Genomic DNA, 5796 nt, shown 5'->3' with positions numbered 1-5796 from the left:
TGCATTTTGCTCCTGGGCCATAGTTTGCCGGTTCCTGGTCTACAAGATGCCATGTTTTGGATCTGCCAACCACCACTGTCTCATCCCTCACCTGCTTTCTGCCATGCTGAGTAGCTTTAGGTCTGGATTCCTTCTACTGTAACCTCTTTTCATGACTAATTCTACTCCACTTGGAGTCTTCTGCACTGGTTTCTTCTTTTGGGAATCCTCCTCACTGAACGTCTTCAAATGACTAATTCCAACTCAGTCTTCAAGTTTGACCTTAATTGTCACCCACTTGGGGACACTATTTCCTGCCATCCTATCTAAAGTGTGCTCCTTCCTCTACAACCCTCTAAGTTACTCTCTATCCTATCCTCTAGCTGATTTCCTAAACAACATTTGTCAAGCGATCACTATCTTGTTTATTTTTTTATTCATTGTCTATCTCCCTTGTTTAAAGTCCTGGTGTGGTTTATGTGCTGGACTCCAAAGTCAGTTTGAACTGTAATGTTGGTGGTACAAGCTCACCAGCTGCTCATCAGAAACCCTATACAGGGTTGCTATGGGTTGGAACCTACTCAACGGCACTTAACAACAACAACAAATCTCCCTTGTTTATATTTGCCACTGTAGTGGTAATCTGTCACTCTGCTAGGAACATAGTTTGACCTTCAGTACATATAGAATGATAAATGAATCCACCAGCTCAGTATCTTAGTTTATGCTATGTTGCTGTTGTTATTAGCTGTCATTAAGTCAGCCCCTAACTCATAGTGACCCCCTTGCACAATGGAATAAAATGCTACCTGGTCCAATACCATCCCCCCAGGTCAATTGTGAGTCAGACTGCTGTGATTCCCAACATTTCATTGACTGGTTGTCTGAAGTAAATGACCAGATCTTTCTTTTACTCCTGAGTTGCATGTGCTGGGAAATGAATGCATGAAGGTGAGAATTCTCCTACGGAACCACTAATGAATGCTTGTTCTTCTTACGGTGCAAAATTTGTATGAGGATCAAATGAGAAATTGTTTCATGAATTATAAAGAGTTATACAAAGAAAGGCTGTGGCGGCCTATTAAACACACCACAGAATTCACACAATACACCTGATTTACTGTTCTCCTACTATAGAAGCTGCCTTGTGTGCAGGATAGTAACGTGATGCAAGTATAATTGAGGCCATTTTTATTACTAGTCTCCAACATTCACAGACAGGTGGGATGCCTGGGGGTGAGATTTTATTTGGGCCTTAGCAAAAGTGATTACTTATTAAGTATGCCAGTCCTAGGTAATTTAGAGCTATGGGAAGCACAAAGAGTGTGGCACTGTGGGTTAATGTGCTGGGCTGCAAAGTTGGTTTGAACTGCAACGTTGGTGGTTCAAGCTCACCAGCTGCTCCTTGGAAACTCTATACAGGATTGTTATGGGTCATAAATGACTCAATGGCACCAACAACTAACCTAAAGGTTGGTGGTTCAATCCCATCCAGTGGTGCTGCAGTAGAAAGGTCTGGCAATCTGGTTCCACAAAGATCATAGCCAAGGAAACCCTATGAACCTCAGTTCTACTCTTACACCTGGATTCCCAGGAGATGGAATGGACGTGACAGCAATAGGGATTTTTTTGTTTTGTATTTTTTCAATTAGAAAATTTGTATTTATGATCCCATTTGATTTCCTAACCATGCTACAACAATTCATCATTATGCCCATTTTACAGGTAGGAAGAGTTTAAAAGACCTACCCAAGCATATGTATTACATTAGACAAATCTGCTGCCCAAGACCTCTTTAAAGGATTCAAGAGCAAAGATGTCAGTTTGAGGACTAAGGTGTGCCTGACCCAAGTCATGGTATTTCCAATCACCTCATATGCATATGAAAGTTGGACAGTGAATAAGGAAGACCATAGAAGAATTGATGCATTTGAGTTGTGGTGTTAGAGGAGAATATTAAAAGTGGACTACCAAAAGAACTAACCAATTTGTATTGGAAGAAGTACAGCCAGAATGCTCCTTGGAAGTCAAGAGAGTCAGATTTCATCGCTCATACTTCAGACATATTATCAGGAGGGACCAGTCCCTGGAGAAGGATATCATGTTTAGTAAAGTGGAGGGTCAGAGGAAAAGAGGAAGACCCCCAACAAGATGGTTGGCCCACTGGCAGCAGCAAGGAGCTCAAACGTAGCAATGATTGTGAGGTTGGCCCAGGACTAGGCAGTGTTTCGTTCTGTTGTGCATAGGTTTTGATCAGTCCGTGCTGACTTAATGGCACTTAACAACAACAAAAACTTAAGCATATCCTGCTGCTGGTAAATTACTGAGCAGAGATCACAACACGCTTTTATCCATTTAAACAAGGCTTCCCTGGTACACAAGACTCTTCTCCAGTCCCATGCAGAGCCTCTGGGCTGCCCCAGAAGCTCCATGTATGATGGGACTAACACACTGCCCTAGAGTAGCCAACACAATGGCAACCAGCAAGTTAAATAAACTATGGCATCTTTTTATGCCCAGGAGCAAGTCATCTGGGTTTTACTTGTTTATTTCTAGCAAAATGAAGTATTCTGTATCTCCACTAGGAAGACTGCTTTGGTCCTCAAGCGATTAAAAAAAAAAAAAAAAAAGACATTTTGCTGACTTAAACAATTCCAAAGTACACTGATTCAATTTCTCTGAATGTGCAGTCAGACTTGAAAAATCACATACACATGTATCACAAAAGGGCAAATTGAGTTTGGGAATCTTTCAAGCAGAGCACAGCTGAGAAGCAGCCACTAAACATAGCTTTAGTCTTTGTCAGTTCCCAGTGTTGCCTGTTATGTTCCCCAGGAAATAAACTCTGCCAGACCAGGAACCGCCTGTATCAGTGAAACTCGGCATTTATGTCCTGGGCACAAATGTACACGGCAGGTTTACTTTTACATCTATTAGCTTTACAGAATCTCTTGGTTATGCAAAAGACTAATCAAAGATTGGAGGTTCAAGTCTACCCAGAGGCTCATTGGAAGAAAACCCTGGGGATCTACTTCTATAAAATCAGTCATTAAAAATCCTATGGAGTACAGTTCTACTCTGACTCACATGGGGACATCAGGAGTCAGAGATGATTCTATGGCAACTGATTTTTATTAGATTCAATAATGGGATCTGTATTTTGGCACAGTGGTTAAAATGCTCGACTCTGAATGGAAAGGTATGCAGTTTGAATCTATCAGCCGTTCCAAGAGAGGAAGATGAAGCAATATGCTTCTGTAAAGATTGACAGTCTTGGAAATGCAGTGAAACAGTTATGCACACAAGACCTTTTTAAAGTGTTGAAGAGCAAAGATGTCAGCTTGAGGACTAAGGTGTGCCTGACCCAAGCCACGGTATTTTCAATCACTTCATAAGCATGCAAAAGCTGGACAGTGAATACGGAAGACCATAGAAGAATTGATGCCTTTGAGTTATGGGGTTGGAGGAAAATATTGAAAGTGCCATGGGCTGCCAAAAGAGCCAATAGATCCATTTTGGAAGAAGTGCAGCCAGAGTACTCCTTGGAAACCAAGATGGCCAAACTTCGTCTCTCATACTTTGGACATATTGTCAGGAGGACCAGTCACTGGAGAAGGATATCATGTTTGGTAAGGTGGAGGGTCAGAGAAAAAGAGGAAGACCCCCAATGAGATGATTGGCCAAGTGGCAGTATTGATGGACTCAAGCGTGGCAACAATAGTGAGGTTGGTCCAGGATCAGGCAGTGTTTCGTTCTGCTGTGCATAAGGTCACTATGAGTCCATACCAACTCGATGGCACCTAACAACAACAACAACAACACAGGATCACTATGAGTCAGAATGAACTCGTTGGCAATAGGTTTATTTAAATTCGAACCCCACGAATCATTCTTGGTGCACCTCCTTAAGGTAGCTAATGGTGAGTAACGATGACTTGCACATGGGGAGCAGGAAGCCTTTCAGAGCTGGCTTTTTACCCTGGAGTGGGTTTTTGCCTCTCTAACCAGATGAGTCAGACTCAGAGAGATGCCTGACCAGAAGGGACCAGATACTCTCAGAGCTGCCAGAGCATCCTCCCAGTTCCATCAGCAGCAGGTCACCCTTAGACTTTTTGAGAGAAGACTCACATTATAAAATCCTAATGAGCGTAGTTGTTGTGTGTTGTTGAGTTGATTCTGACTCACGGTGATCTGACACAGAGTAGAACTGCCTCAAAGCGTTTCCTAAATTATAATCCTTATGGGAACAGATAGATTATTTCTCCCACAGAACGGTTGGTGGGTTCAAACCACTGGCCTTAGCTTGGCAGCTGACAGCTTAACCATTATGCCACCAGGGCTCCTTAGTGAACATAGTTGAAAGCAGAATAGAAATAATGAGGAACAAGACTTCAAATTCTCATGGAATCCAGATTTTCTGGAGTTGTTGAGGTTAAATGACCATCTAAAACCTTGCATTGAATTCCTCTTTAAACCTTGAGATGGACATCATGCTTGGTAAAGTGGAGGCTCAGTGAAAAAGAGGAAACCCCCAACGAGGTGGATTGGCACAGTGGCAGCAGCAATGGGCTCAAGTGTAGCATCTATTGTGAGGTTGACACAGGACCAGGCAGTGTTTCATTCTGTTGTGCATAGGGTCACTATGAGTCGGTACCAACTTGACGTCACCTAACAATAACAACAACATTGTTTGATTTAAATATTAAAGATAACTTTCAGGGAACAGTTTCAGTTTAAGCTTCTCAATGACTGGTCCTTCCTGATAATATGTTGGAAGTATGAGAGATGAAGTCAGGCTATCCTGGCTTCTTAGAAGCATTCTGGCTGCACTTCTTTCAACACAGATTGGTTTGTTCTTCTAGCAGCCCATGGTACTTTTAGCATTCTCCTCCAACACTTTCATTCAAATGCATCAATTCTTCTGTGGTCTACCTTATTCACTGTCCAGCTTTTGCATGAATATAAAGTTATTGAAAATACCATGGCTTGGGTAAGGTGCACCTTAGTCTACAAACTGACATTTCTACTTTTGAACACTTTAAAGAGGTCTTGTGCAGCAGATTTTCCTAATGTATTTGATTTCTTGACTGCTGCTTCCAAGACTGTTGATGGGAATTTGAGCAAAATGAAGTCTTTGACAACTCCAACCTTTTCCCCATTTACCTTGATGCTATTTACTGGTCCAGTGGTGAGGTTTTTTGTTTACTTTACATTGAGGTGCAACCCATACTGAAGCTTGTTAATGAGTCTTCCTCCAATCCTGGTGCTATGTTCTTTATATAACCCAGTTTTACGGATTAGTTGCTCAGCATACAGATTGAGTAAGTATGGTGAAATGATACAACCCTGGCAGACACCTTTCCTAATTTTAAACCATTCAGTTTCCCTTTGTTCTGTTCTAACCACTGCCTCTTGGTCTATGTACAGGTGCCTCATGAGCACAATTAAATGTTCCAGAATACTCATTCCCTTCAATGTTGTTCATAGTTTGTTATGATCCACACAATCGAAAGTCTTTTTGTAGTCAACAAAGCACAAGTAAATATCTCTCTGGTATTCTCTGCTTTCAGGAAAGTTCCATCTGATGTCAGCAATGATATCCCTCATTCCATGTCCTTGTCTGCATCCAACTTGAACCTTTTGCAGTTCCCTGTCAATATACTGTTGCAGCCATTTAAAAGATATCTTTAGTAAAATTTCATGTGATATTAATGATATTGTGCTATGATTTCCACATTCCATTGGATCATCTCTCTTTGGAATGGGCATAAATATGGATCTTTTCCAATCAGTTGGCCAGGTAGTTGTCTTCCATAT

The sequence above is a fragment of the Chrysochloris asiatica genome, unplaced genomic scaffold, assembly GCF_000296735.1.
Source record: "Chrysochloris asiatica unplaced genomic scaffold, ChrAsi1.0 scaffold00008, whole genome shotgun sequence".
Taxonomy (NCBI): domain Eukaryota; kingdom Metazoa; phylum Chordata; class Mammalia; order Afrosoricida; family Chrysochloridae; genus Chrysochloris; species Chrysochloris asiatica.
This window is presented reverse-complemented; position numbering follows the sequence as displayed.